The following is a 15480-nucleotide window of genomic DNA, read 5'->3' as shown; positions in this document are numbered from 1 at the left end:
GTGGACGTACTACTTGTTTTGGCACGCTTTAAACAGTTCACTTATTCTCTCATCAGTGAACGAGCTGAAAAACAACACAGGTTGATGATTTACAAGGCGCAAAGAAGATGCGTCTTCTTGTCAGAGTGCTTTGCTTTCCATGAGCACTTTGTTTCCATTCTTTAGAAGCTTGCTCCGCAAGCACTTTTATGCTCGCACCTTGTCCGGCGGCGGCGGCAACCGGTGCGTACACCGGTGTTGCCTGCGTACACTTCTCCGGGCACCGCTCGTGGGGTTCCTCCTGTGATTTCAACAATGCTCACTAAATGGCACTCTGCTGCCTAATGCACCAGTTTTCCATTCGACCGACTTCACCTTGCTCGTTGGAACGTGCGTTCCTTCAACGCATACGTTCATGACATCGAACATGATCCCGACCTGACCACCTGCAGCCTTCGTGCTTTGCTTCACAGATTTATGAATCGATGGAAACATGCACATAAATGAGTTCGTTCCAGTCGTCTGCACCAAAGAAGTCGAGCGTCCTGCGGGCAGTATCGGTATCTGCGTCAAGCTACGCGAAGTGGCTGAAGATCTCGCATTGGCCATAACCAGCCAGGGCCATTTATTTATTCGCAATAGTGCTACTTTCTTTTGAGAGCATGGTAGGTGGGCAGTACAATAATTTTTCACGCAAAAAAACAAAAAATAACGGTAAAAAGCAAACACACACAAGCATAACAAGAAAATATAAATATCGCCAATGCAGTCAAACAATGCAGGAGTTAACTATAGTAATAATTGACGTATAGAATGACCACAAGACATATTGCAAGTTCTAAATATAATGTGATGCTGCCTTCGAACTGAATGCAAAAAAAGAGAGAAAAAGTATGGCGCTAAATGGAGACTGGACGGATGTAAGTACGATAACTCTAGTATCGAGATTTAAAATGCCTAAAACGTGATTTGCAAATACTGCGAGCTCGTTTGAAAATGCCTAAATGATTGTTGAGTGCAGGTGTGAACAAATAGACATGAACGGCGCCTGTGTCGGTTTATAGCTACCGTGGCCCTTCATACATAGCGTCTGTTACGCGTGCCCTGTTTTTTTTTTCGTTCGCGACAAAAATTGAGATAATCCTTTTGTTTTGGTGATAGCAGCATCAACTTGATTTCATTCTGCTATTGCGAGCGCAAAGAATGAACGCTTAAATGCATCATTTTTTGCATATGTATTCTGTGAATGTGTGCACATCGTTATTACCTGTTTGTCTAGCCTAGGAACGTGAGACATATTTGAAAGTATTTATCCTGTAGGTATTTTTTAGTAGCTGGGACAGAAATGTTATGCGAGCATGTTTCGCTCTTGTGGACAGTATTTGTAAGGCGGACTGGAATAAAAGATGCATTGGTGAATAACGGGAGCAGGCTGCTGGGAAACTCTCATCCGGGATAGCAGTCATGGCCATGTAATTGTCCCTGAACTTGTGAGAAAGAGACATCACCAAGTGCACTGAGCAGAAATTGCATCGATACAAGAGACCAAGTTCAAATGTACTCGTCAGAGATCTCAATGCTGACATCATGGAAAGCAATCAATATTGAGTTTCGCGGTTCTCGTACTTTGCAAAATCACATCTTTAGCGTTTAATGAATATATATATTGCATTCAAATGTGTGTTAGTAAACATTGCGTATATATATATATATATATATATATATATATATATATATATATATATATATATATAACAACACGCATGTATACAATGGTGGGGGACGTGTACGGAAAATTTGTGGATTACCCGACCGATCATCTCAGTGCAAGCTCTTATAACGTATGACACACTGTAGACATACCAGTGCTTTTTCTTTGAAAGCGTGGTTTAGTTTCAGTACTATCAACAGCAGGTGCACTGCATGTCACACGTGCCACAGCGTTCATAGAGATATATATATATATATAAATATGCAAAGAAAGGCAGGAAGGTTAACCAGACGCACATCCGGTTTGCTACCCTGCACTGGGGAAGAGATGAAGGGGAGAAAAAAGGTTGCAGAGAGATGAGAAGGTACACACAAACACAAGCACACTCGGGGTGCACACACAGTCTACAGGCGGTAGTTCAGGTTTGTTGACTTTAAGTATAGTAGCAGTGCTTTAGTCGCTTTCTGCGCAACTGAGGCCGATGCCCAAGGTCTTAGTATCTTCTGCACACAAAATGGTCTGGCGTCAAGTTTATTCAAAACCATCCGGAGCAGGCATCGCTGTGTGTCGTAGCTAGCGCAGCTGCACAGGACGTGTTCGATGGTCTCTTCAGCTCCACAGTAGTCACATGTAGGAGTGTCGGCCATACCAATGCGAAAGGAGTACACCTTTGTAAATGCAACACCCAACCAAAGGCGGCATAACAGTGTCGCATCGGAGCGGGAAAGTTGTGATGGTAGCTTTAGCTTGAGCGAAGGATCCACTTCATAAATTTTACACCTTTGGAAGCTGGTAGACGACCAGAACGTGCGTGTGAGATCTCGAGCCAGCAGGTAAAGTTGTCTTGCTGCATCAATCTTTGATAGAGGTATCGGAACTACACGGGTTCCTTCATGGGCTGAGCAGGCTGCATCATCAGTTAATTGATTTCCGGTAATACCGATATGTCCAGGCAGCCATTGATATATAATATCATGCCCTCGTGCTAGAGCTTCATGATGGCAATGTCTTATTTCTTGTACCAATTGTTCATGACTCCTCCTACGGCAGACTGCAAACTCTGAAGCGCTGCCTTCGAATCACAGAATATGACCCATTTTCCTGGACGTTCTTGAAAGAGATATTGTAAAGCAGCCCTTATAGCAGCAAGCTCTGATGCCGTAGATGTAGTCATATGCGACAACATAAACTTGATTGTCATTGCTGCAGCCGGAATTACAGCGGCACCTGATGAGCTGCTGGACGAGACGGACCCATCAGTGTATATCTGCGTTCGGTCTAAGTACAACTCATGTAATAATAGCAGTGTTGCTTGCTTCAATGCTACTCTGGAGTGGTTGCTTTTCTTTTTGATTTCCGGAATTTCTAGACGTACTTGCGGCTGGTCGAGGCACCACAAAGGACATGTCATTCTCGCAGCTGGCGTATATCCTGATTGAATGCTGTTTAGGTGTTTGGCTATGACGTCTGAAAACGTAGCGCGTGGTCTTCCGGAGGGTAGAAGGGCCAAGTGGTGGTCGGAGACATGGCTACCATGTCGAATGTGTGCTCTGAGGCAATTCACAACTGTATATGTCCTGACCGGATGGTCTTTGGCAAGCATGATTGTGGCATAAGTAGAAGCGCATCGGGGCAGCCCTAGGCAGATACGCAGTGCCTGACCCTGCAAACTCTCCAATGAATGGGTATTGGATTTGCAAGTGTTAGTCAGTACCGACAAGCTGTAGCGCAATAGACCCAGAAATAGGGCACTGTACAGCTGCAGCACGGAGGCCACAGAAGTTCGCCATGCTTTCCCGCATATGAATTTCATTATATGCACAATAGATAGCAGTATTTTTTTCAAGTACGCACAATGCGCGCTCCACTAAAGACTTCTGTCGATTATTATGCCCAGGAAACGATGCGTCCGTGCATACTTGACACTCTGTCCATTGTGTAAACAGGGTATGGCGTCATTGGTTTGCGTGTAAATGCTATCAACGCGCACTTCACAGTTGATATAGTTAGGCCTTGTTTCTGAAGGTAGGCTGTTGTGAGGGTTGCTGTCCGCTGTATTCGTGCACGCACCTAAGGGCGAGTAACTGCCGCACTCCAGAGGCAAATATCATCGGCTAATATGGATAGGCACACCGACTTTGGCAGAACCCTCACCAGACCAATGAGGGCAACATTGAACAATGTGGGGCTTAAAACACCTCCCTGAGGTACTCCGCAGTAGGTGTAATGTTCAGCAGTTGTACCCTCATATGTTTGCACAAAGAAACTCCTGCCGGTTATATAATCTTTTATCCATTGAAACATTCGTCCACCAATGCCCATTGCTGCGAGAGAAGTGAGGATGGCATCGTGACCTACATTATCAAATGCACCCTTCACGTCAAGAAAGAGTACCACTGATATGCGCTTGCGACTTTTTTTCTTGCTGAACAAATGTCGATAAGTCAAGGACACAGTCGATGGAGGAGCGGCCCCGACGAAAGCCTGCCATGCAAGAAGAGTATTTCGTGTATCGTTCCAAGTACCACTCGATACGAAATAGAACCCTTCTTTCCATTACTTTTCCGAGGCAGCTTGCGAGGGCAATGGGGCGATACGCTGTCAAGTCCAATGGTGATTTTCCCGATTTCAGAAGTAGTATTAATCGACTTATTTTCTTTTCTCGGGTCACTGCCGCTGAGCCAGGAGTTGTTGAAGCAAGTTAAAATATCTTTTCTGGCTTTTTGTCCAAGGTGTCCCAACGCACTATAAGTAATACAATCAGGACCTGGCGATGACATGCGTTTAGAAGCGACTAACCCACCTTCCAGTTCTTTCATGTTAAATGGAATGTCCATTTCTGGTGATCGCATCTCAGGAACGATCACGGCGTCGATGCTCTCGTTCATAATATTCCTGGCAACTCTCGTGCCAAATTTTTCAGACACCTCGAGTTCTGTTTTTCCATGATGAAGTGCCAAAACTTTAAAAGGGTGCCGTTGTTGCGGAGAGGAGCGAAGACCACGAACTGTTCTCCAGATATATGACAGCGGTTTATGAGGGTCTAGAGATTTGCAGAATGCTTTCCAGCGTTGGTTCTCCAACTTGTATATGCGTCGTTCAATATTTCTCTGGAGCCGTTTTGCTTCCCTCAGATCATAAATTGATCTTGTGCGTCTGTATCGTCGTTCAGCACGCCTTCGTATAGCTCGTAATATTTCCAGTTCGATGTCAAACTGTGTTATTTTAGACGAAAATGGTAATTTACATTTGGACGCTTGCATAGCTTCCGCTATGGTATTTTTCAGGCTGCAGGCGAGGCCTTCTTGGCAAGCGTCCTCAACACGCGATGTAAACATCTACCAGTTAGTGCGATTTCAACACCGGAAGAGAAATGTTTTATGATACCATCGATCGTCACGTAGGTAGGTATGTGATCACTCCCATGAGTCTCAATATCGCAAAACCATTTAACTTTGTGAGAGAAGCACCGTGACACCAATGTCAGGTCAAGGCAACTGCCATACGTGAGACACCGCAGATATGTTGGGGTACCCTCGTTCATGATGAAACGGTCGTAATCGGAAGCGAATGTAACAATGTTCCGGCGCCTGGCATTCATCCTAGTGCTCCCCCAAAGATTGTGATGGGCGTTGAAGTCACCGGTGATGATCCAAGGCCCATCGGTCCTCATTATGATGTCTTTTAATCTGTCGCAGTCAAATCGCGATGACGGAGATATATATCCCCCAATAAGCGTGAACGAAACTGAATTCTTCTTTACACGAAGACACACGTACTGATTGTCGTCGTTTGAACTTATTGGGTGCGAAAGATAAGTCAAGTCTGTGCGAATGTAAACAATTACTTTGCTTCGTTCTTCGCAAGCGGCTGAACAAAAAACTTTATAACCGGACAATCTATAGGGCGTTCATACGTTTGGTTCACATATGACAAGTATAGGGAATTGATTGGCCTGAACAAATTGGCGAAAGTCCGAGATACGGGACTTCATGCCTCTGGTATTCCACTGAAAAATCGACGCACTTTTAACTTCAGTGCGGAAGATGAGATTTTGTTGAGCAATTGTACTTATACGAAGTTAGCAAGAACTGGATTCTGTGCATCCAGTATTTGCAGTGCACTCTTAGCAGACGGAGATTGTATGCTGCTCAGTAGCGTGCGAATCGTGGCAATTAATGATTGCACGGTTGCAATCACTTGCCTGTTTCGGTTGGAAAGATCTCGAACTGGTATCGCGGACTGGCCGTCATGAAACTCCTTTGGTTCACTTGATGCTGCTTCCCTTTGAAGTGCAGGCCACTCTGTCGCAGTTATGGTATGCTCACAGGCTTTGTCCTTTAGAGCCTTTCCGACGGCATGTGGTCTGGAAGGCAAAAAAGGTGGTACGAATGAGGGATCTGGCAAACGTTTCGAGAAGGTAGCGGGCGTCCTTGAAGACCGACGTCGACGTAAACGACGCCTTCTGATTTAGCTGCGGCTTCTCAATGAGATGAATGATCGCGCACCATCTCCTTCAAAATGGCAATTTTTTTCTGAATCCTCAGGCTGTCCTTCGATGTGGCTTCATAGGATCCATTGCAATTAGAGCATTTCTTGACAGTTGCGACGCACTTATCCGCTTCATGGGGCTCGGCGCAGTGGTGGCATATCACCGAATTCTCGCAGACGCTGCTCACATGTCCAAGTTTCATGCATTTATGGCACTGGAGAGGCTTCGGAATGAAAAGCCGCACAGCATGCCTGAAGTACCCCACCTTCACATAAGAGGGGAGTGATGTGCTCTTAAACGCAATCTTCACACAGCGAGAGTTGCCTAGCCGGGTGACATCAACAATTGGAGTATCAGTTGTTGACTTGACAAGAAATTGTAAGTCATTATTGGAAATAGTCACATCTATGTCGTAGATCACGCCGGTTACTACATCACATCCCAAGGGAACATGAGAGCGCACGTGGTTGCCGTCCAAGTCAGTTACACTGCACAGAACGCCCAATGCACTTGCGTGCAAAACGTCCACAGCCAGTATATTTTTTCTGGCGTTCACTCTTATGTCCGTGATCTCATTTGGCACGAGCGTTTCCAGAGACCTCGACACAGACTGTCTGTTAAGGCGTTTCATGCTGACGGTAGGAAGTGCAGGAAGAAACAGGATTATATAAGTGTTCAATTTTGGCGCTTCACTTACAGTTTGAATAGTTGAGGATGAGGATGTGCTCATGTTCGTCCTCTTCGCTTTGCGGCTCAGCACAGGTTGGAAACCGTCATCTGAAAAGTCCTCACTGCTGTGTTAGTAAGCATGAGCATCTTCACTGTCGCTGTCACTCGCTTGTCCCATCCGCTTTCTGGAGGCGGCCGCCGCTGACGCCGCTGGTGCCCGCAGGCGCCCGGGGTGGTCTACATCTATCCTCTCCAAGGGAGCAGCGAAAACCGATAAACAGACTTAAATTGCCACTTAAATACACCGGAGTTAGCAGAAGTAGCTCCTATTCAAAACACACTTCTTCTACAGCGTCCATAGCCGCTAAGCAGCATATCATGTGTGAGGAGGTTTATTAGCCGTTAAAGACAGCGACGAGACAGCGTCAAGAACCGTCCAGCGATCGGCACAGCAACGAACCGAAGCACGAGCCGAGAGAGCCAGGCGTTGGCGATGCTGCTCGCTGCAGGCACATCTTCTTCTTCACAATCGCCCCCGCTGAAAAAGGAGCCATCCTGGCGACTTAAGAAGTTTCAGGCAAAGGCTCATGGTACGGTTTCAGTCGGGAAACATGGACGATGTCACGTGCACGCCGGCGCATGTCGTCCGATCGGGAAACTGGTTCAATTAGGAAATTAACCGGAGAGGTTTTCTCCAAAACGGTGTAAGGCCCCTCGTACCGCGGGACAAGTTTCGAGGAGAGTCCTGGTGTTTGGTATGGGATGGCAAGCCACACAAGAGACCCTGTGGCATAGTCGGGATCCGGAAGAGAGGTGCTACAAGTTTCTTTCTGGCGTTGTTGTTCTTCCGAGGTGAACGCACGGGCGAGCTGGCGGCACTCTTCGGCTTGTCTAGCAGCATCGGAGATAGGTGGACACTCGGAAGCATCAGGACGGTAAGGAAGTATGTTATCAATTGTATGGGAAGGCTCACGTCCGTAAAGAAGAAAGAAAGGTGAGAATCCCGTGGTGGATTGTATTGCGGTGTTATATGCAAACGTGACGTATGGGAGAACACGGTCCCAGTTGCTGTGATCAGATGCCACGTACATTGAGAGCATATCACCTAGCGTGCGGTTGAACCGTTCCGTTAGTCCGTTAGTCTGCGGGTGGTATGCTGTCGTTTTCCGATGAATGACGCGGCATTCCGAAAGCAGGGTTTTGAGGACCTCGGAAAGAAAAGCGCGGCCTCTGTCACTAAGGAGCTCTCGAGGTGCACCATGTCGAAGGATAAAGCGTTGCAAAATGAACGAGGCGACATCCTGAGCTGTAGCGCTCGGCAAAGCGGCTGTTTCGGCGTAGCGTGTCAGGTGGTCGACCGCCACTATAATCCACCGATTACCATCTGGTGTCAATAGAAGGGGACCGTAGAGGTCAACGCCGACGCGATCAAATGGCTTGGCAGGTCATGGAAGTGGCTGCAATGCGCCAGTCGCACGTGTCAGTGTTGATTTACGTCGCTGGCAGTCAGGACAGCACTGCACGAATTTACGTACAAAATTGTACATGCCGCGCCAGTAATAGCGATGGCGAAGGCGTTCATAGGTTTTGAACACTCCGGCGTGGCCACATTGCGGATCGTCGTGAAGGGAGGCGCATACTTGCGATCGTAAAGTGCGTGGAGTGACCAGCAACCACCGGCGGCCAGCGGGAGCGTAGTTGCGTCGATGAAGAAGTTGATCGCGGATGGCGAAATGGAGAGCTTGACGTCGGAGGGATCGAGATACTGGAAGGTTGGGCGTGCCAGATAAATATTCGATGAGAGAGGCGATCCACGGGTCACGACGTTGTTCGGTGGCAATTGATTCAAGATTTAACAATGACAAGTACTAGAGACACGTGTTTCCGCACGTCGGATCTGGTGGCAAAGGTGAGCGGGACAGGCCATCAGCGTCAGAGTGTTTGCGTCCGCAGCGGTATACGACGCGAATGTCGTACTCCTGGATGCGGAGTGCCCATCGCGCAAGGCGGCCAGAAGGGTCTTTCAATGTGGAAAGCCAGCAAAGCGCGTGGTGATCAGTTACTAGATCGAACGGGCGGCCGTATAAGTACGGCCGAAACTTTCCAAGCGCCCACACCAGAGCCAAACACTCTTTTTCTGTCACGCTGTAATTAGTTTCGGCTTTCGTAAGAGTGCGGCTAGCGTAGGCTACAACGTATTCTGAATAGACGGGCTTTCGTTGAGCGAGGACCGCGCCTAGCCCGACGCCGCTGGCGTCGGTGTGCACTTCGGTAGGAGCCGTCGGGTCGAAGTGGCGAAGAATAGGTGGGGAAGTAAGCAGACGGCGCAGAGTAGCGAAGGCAACGTCACATGCAGGGGAGCAGGAGGTGAGGTTCACGTCACCGCGATGAAGCTGCGTTAACGGTGACATGATAGATGCAGAATTGCGAACAAAGCGCCGGAATTAGGAGCATAGGCCTACAAAACTGCGAAGTTCTTTCATGGTCGTCGGCTTGGGAAATTCTGCGACTGCTCGAAGTTTTGCTGGGTCTGGTAATACACCGTGCTTGGACACGATGTGGCCTAGGATGACGAGCTCGCGTGCAGCGAAGAGGCATTTTTTTAGGTTAAGCTGCAGACCAGCGTTGGCAGACAACTCAAAACGTGCCTGAGGCGAAGGAGGTGCGTAGGAAAGTCATTGGAGAAAACCACGACATCGTCGAGGTAACACAGGCACATATTCCATTTGAGGCCACGTAGCGTATTATCCATAAGACGTTCAAACGTGGCAGGCGCGTTACAAAGCCCAAAGGGCATGACGTTAAATTCATATAGTCCGTCTGGCGTAATAAATGCCGTTTTTTGGCGATCGGCTTCTGCCATTGGGACCTGCCAGTAGCCAGACCGCAAATCTAGCGACGAAAAAAATTCCGCTCCGTGAAGGGTGTCAATGGCGTCATCAATGCGCGGCAAAGGATAGACGTCCTTGCGGGTTATCTTATTCGAACGACGATAGTCCACGCAAAATCTGATAGATCCGTCTTTCTTACGCACCAGGACGACGGGTGACGCCCAGGGACTGTGAGATGGTCGAATGACGTCCCTACGAAGCATATCTTCGACTTGATCGTTGATGACGCGGCGCTCTTCAGCGGAGACACGGTATGGTCTTTGACGCAGTGGCTGGTGTAGGCCGGTGTCAACATGATGTTTGACTTGTGATGTGCGGCCCAGTTGAGGTTGCGACACATCGAACGAACTCCTGAACTCATGGAGAAGATCCAGCAGGTCGGCATGTTCGGTGGGAGTGAGAGTGTCAGCGATGGCGCTGGAAAACGTATCATTGGACGACTCCCCAAGTGCTGACAGTGCTTTTGGGTGGTCGCAGTAGTCGTCCGGGACATCAAACAAAAACGAAGGGTCGAGACCCTGCACGCGGCCGAGACATTCCCCCGCAAGCAATGTGACAGGGTGTGGAAAGCGGATTGCTTACGAACATGTTGCTTCTTCCGGCGGCAAGGTCAATTGTTGCGAAAGGCAGCGGCAAAGCTCGACAACATTTGAAGATATCGGAAGGCATAAAAAGAACTGTAGCGTCAGTGTAGGCGTTGCATGAAACGGGAACAAGGGCAAAATTTCCAGGCGGAATATCGGTATCTTCAAGAACGAGCAACTTCGGCGGCTGATGAGGAGCGTCCAGTAATGGGACATCACACAAGGGCGAAAACTCAACTTCGGCGCGTGCGCAGTCAATGACGGCATTATGGCGGGATAGGAAGTCCCACCCGAGGATGACGTCATGCGAACAGACAGGAAGAACAATAAACTCCACGATGTAAAGAATGCCTTCGATGGAGACTCTTGCAGTGCAGGCTGCGAGAGGCGTTACTTGCTGTGCGCTTGCGGTGTGAAGCGACAGTCCCGAAAGCGGCGTCGTTACTTTGCGTAATAAACGGCAGAGATTAGCGGCAATAACAGAAACAGCGGCGCCAGTGTCCACAAGGGCGAAAGTACAATAACCTTCAACAGTTACTGCGACCACGTTAGCAGGAGAGGAGCGAGGGCTTAGACAGTTCGAAAACGGCGCAGTTCTTGCCTCTTGAACTGCGTTGCTTAGTTTTCCTGGTCGGAGGGTCCGGGCCGGCGACGCATGGGGGAGGGCGATCGCCGACGAGGAGAGGGTGCGCGTTGCGGCTGAAAGTCTAGGTGGTCAGTAGGCGCATAGCGAGGTGGCGAGACCGGCCCGTATTGGACGAAGGGTTGGCTGCCGGGATGCGACGACCGGGCATAATTGCCGAACGTCTGAGGTCGACGGCGGCAGTAGCGAGCAACGTGTCCGGGAGTGAAGCAAGCGTAGCAAATCGGTCGGTTATCGGGCGTCCTCCAGGAATTGGCGACTGGTGCTGCCGCCCAAGGTGCAGTATAAGCAGCCGGGTGTGCGGGCTGTGAGCGCGTGGTGTAGGGTGGTTGCGGGAGCCTACGTACAGCGTCTGCATATGTGAGCGGCGCGGCTACGGGCTGCATCTCTTGTGAAAAGGCGACAGGCGGAGCCACAGGCTGCGTTGCATAGGTTAGGGGCGTGGCCACAGGCTGAACGGCTGGCGGATAGGCGACAGAAGCGCCTACCGGCTGTGCGATGCCCGGGCAGTGACCACGGCTTGATAGAGGTGGCTCGTAGTGCGCACGAGGAACAGCTTGTGCAACCTCTTCCGATATAGCCGTGCGAAGCGGGGCAGGTAGACGGGTGGTGGTCTCGTGAGTAAAGGGCACTAGGGAAAGTTGGCGGGCGACTTCCTCACGGACGAAGACTCGGACTTGCTGAAGCAATGGTGAATTGTCGGGCATGGAGTCGAAGCTGGACAGCGACTCACCACCAGGCTGAGGCTGCCTAGTCAGAGTGCGTTGCTTTTTCAACTTGTCGTAGCTCTGACACAAGCTGACGACTTCAGAAACTGTGCTTGGATTCCTTGCCAAAAGCACTTGAAATGCGCCGTCGTCGATGCCCTTCAGTATGTTTTTTACCTTGTCGGATTCGGGCATGGTGTCATTCACATGTCGACAAAGGTCGACGACGTCCTCAATATAACTGGTAAAGGTCTCGCCAGTCTGCTGAGAGCGGACGCGCAAGCGCTGTTCTGCCCTCTGCTTGCGGACAGCCGGCCGACCGAACACTTCAGCACATGGCGTCTTGAAGACGCTCCATGTGGGGATGTTGTGTTTGTGGTTATTAAACCACATTCGGCGACGCCAGTGAGATAAAATATCACGTGGCCCAGCTTGTCGGCTTCATCCCACTTATTGTTGGCGCTCACCAGTTCATAGTGCTCGAGCCAGTCTTCGACGTCGGTCCCATCCGCACCGCTGAAGACCTTCGGCTCCCGTAGTTTAGGATGACCAGGGCAGTTGAACTGGAGCGAAGGCGTCGATGTAGTGGCGTTGGCAGTCATGACAGGTGGTAGCGTGCGGCTTCGCAGCTCCAGGGTGTAGCAACGGGGATTAACAGCACCTTCCACCAAATGTGAGGAGGTTTATTAGCCGTTAAAGACAGCGACGAGACAGCGTCAAGAACCGTCCAACGATCGGCACAGCAACGAACCGAAGCACGAGCCGAGAGAGCCAGGCGTTGGCGATGCTGCTCGCTGCAGGCACATCTTCTTCTTCACACATGCTTAAATCAGCCGCGGGCTGTTGACTTCGGATATAAGATATTGTAATTTGGTTATGCGGCAGGATGTGTAGAGACAAGAAGGAGTGATTTTAAGCTAGCTTCAAGGATTCGGCCATGCAAGTGGTATGCTGCGCTACGAGGTCTTGCTATCGCATGCTTAGGAGCTGGTGCGGCACTTTGTCAGTAGTGACCAATACCCAGAAAAATATCAAAACTTTATATGTCTGTAACATACAGAAAATTTTTTGGCCTCTTGAGTTAGCATCTTGAGTATTTTTTTCAGACATGACCTTCAATTTTGCTATTGCTATGTTTTCTGGAGTGAGCACACAATTTGTTCAATTTAATTACCGTCGACTCACCTTGTCTACTTGTACGTACTTGTACTGATAGTAAACCTTTTTACAATATACTTGTCGACTTGACACTTCACCAGGAAGTTTCAAAGAAAATACGCCGTTTTTGATACTGTTTCTTACGCGAAGACACTCGTATTCTGGGCGGCTGTAACATGGAGCAATTACATTATTTAGTGAACACGCCCACTATGAGGGCCGGCTATTGGGTTAGTTGGCAAACAAAAACACATGGAAAACAATATCAAAGCTCTGAGCACGGTAGAGTGAGACAAAGTATCACCGCTAATCAGTCTCTTTTAGTCACACTCACTGAGTTCAGTTACACAACTTCATTGTCTTGCGCATTGGCAGCATCTCGTTAGCAGAAAAAAAAGTGAGTACATGATAGTCCATCCTGTATACCAGATGTGGCAGCCTGTTCTATGTATCGCTTTTCTATGTTCGTTGTTTTTTTGTATACTCCTAATTGTGCATGCCTACAATAAAAATTGTATGTAATAGTAAACAGAGCACCTACTTGAATATATTCGTGATTTCGCTTTAACAACATTCAGAAAACCTGTACATGTTGGGGGCTATAAACTTTTAACTCATCATGAATCCCAGGTCCCAATCACAGTCTTTGTACCCAATATGTCCCTTAGGCCAATCGCTGGGGCCATCATCATCGTGCGAACACCCAAGGCTGAAATCAACAAAGTAGAGGTGTATACATCATTCATTTTAGTTTTAAAAGAGATGAGAATTATTGGAAAACATAAAAATGTCTTGAATTCACCGCAAACTTCCAGCAATGAAGATGACAATGACACATTAAAATTTTATAGTTGAAAGACTAGTAGCTAGCTCCTCTAGCATTCATTCTGTTGTAACTCAAGCAAACCCTGGCATGACGACTCAGTGCAAGCGCAACGAGTGAAGAGGCTCTGTACTGTCAATTACTTCATTGCGAAATTATCTGCGAGACTTGCAAGTGAAAAACGCAAGCCTCTGAAAACAAGCACTTTCGACTCGCACACGACTTGGCAGCCCTTCCTTCTCATGCGCATTTCGCACGACGGGCTACCGGTCACGTTACCTAACTTCTAGATCTTATGTTGTTGAACAGAGAAAAAATTGAAGGAAAAAAGTGGGGGGAGGGGGATCGGAAAGCGAGACGAAAATAGTAATGCTACAACAAAATGAAAGCCACTGCGTACACGAATGACGGAAATAATAGAGCATGAAACTTCTAAAACTCGCAGACGGGCACCACGTGCAGCTACTGAAAAAGTAGCAGACCATGATGGCGTCTGTCTATTTTCAAACAACCACCCACAATTGGGAAGCAGAAAAATAAATGCAATAAAAAAAAGAAGCGGGTGGCTTACTTTCAAAAAACAAAATGTCAATGGCTAGTGATACTTGAAGGGGTGTCTTCAGACTACGTGAAGAATGGGGTAATTTATTGGCCGACAAATGTGTCAAGTGTCACCATAGGTTGCCTGCTGAGGGGAATTGCCTCAGACATTAAGCTACATGTCAGCTAGGGAAAAGGAAATTAGAAAACAAGGGACGCGCATATTTTTGGGGGGATGTGACCACGTTGAAAATGCGGGCGCAGAAGTGATCAAGTGATCTTACAATCTTAAGAAGAGGATGGCAATGGTTAGAAAATTCTAGAAATACAGGCTGCAGAACAGTAGTATATGCACACATCATATATACAAACATTCAGGTCTAGTTTTCTTCCTGCCTTCCACGTATATATGTCAATTGTACAAATTGAAAGACAACATTAGTAGTGCAATATGTATGCAGGCTACGAGTGATTGTTTGTTCTAGTCGTCATAGTTATTTGGAAGTAAAGCGTAATTTATATCTGTCAATAATAATAATTCTGCAATGACTTTTAGTTATTCCAGACAGCCACGTATTAGATTGATTCCTGATAGCTTTAGATAGTTATACTTGTCTAACAAATACGGTTCTATGTAACTTTCTCACGTACTGATTGAAAACTTGTAGAATGGAAACTTTGGATTCGTAGAAATTGTGGGTGCTATTGTAGTGGCGAACAGTAGCCAGCTACTGCTTTTGGTAAAGTGTATTTTGTGTGTGCATGGTGGCAGTCGAGTCTTTCCTATATATTGTTCTTTTCTAGGTGACACTGTAAAGTATATATGTTAAGTTGTTTCAAGTGCAGTTGAACCTCGATGTGCCCTGTGAATGCAATCTAATACTGTGGTTTTTATTCTGTTAGCCTGGTGAATACGTTTGCAAGTAGAGCATCTGAAGTGACCACAAGGAGCAGATGTCCTGGTTTTGCTTTGAGTTTGGCATGAACGAGCATGCCTATAAAGTGTGCGGTGTGTCTGCAAGTGTCCTTAAGTGGTTCGGGCAAAACTTTTATAGCGAAAGCTGTTATGAGATCACAGCTCGAAGCTCGCGCAGCGCCGTAGTTGTCCAACGCCACCGCCGGTGTCTGTAACCAATGACACACGAATTAGGAAAAACGACTAGAAGCAATTGCGCAGTGGATCTCAAACCAGGGTCCGCTTCCCTACTGAAACGTTCCGTATGAAATCTTACGGAAAATATATGGACTCCGTAACATTTCCTTATGCTACATATGAAAAAATA

At 47.8% G+C, this 15480-nt stretch overlaps 1 pseudogene; it reads right to left on the bottom strand.

Moving 5' to 3' along the window:
* The window catches only part of LOC142761770 (A disintegrin and metalloproteinase with thrombospondin motifs like), a 116260-nt pseudogene that overhangs the window by 31003 nt on the left and 69777 nt on the right, over nucleotides 1–15480 (bottom strand).

The sequence above is a fragment of the Rhipicephalus microplus genome, chromosome 2 (genome assembly GCF_043290135.1).
Source record: "Rhipicephalus microplus isolate Deutch F79 chromosome 2, USDA_Rmic, whole genome shotgun sequence".
NCBI classification, from domain to species: Eukaryota; Metazoa; Arthropoda; class Arachnida; order Ixodida; family Ixodidae; genus Rhipicephalus; species Rhipicephalus microplus.
This window is presented reverse-complemented; position numbering and strand designations above follow the sequence as displayed.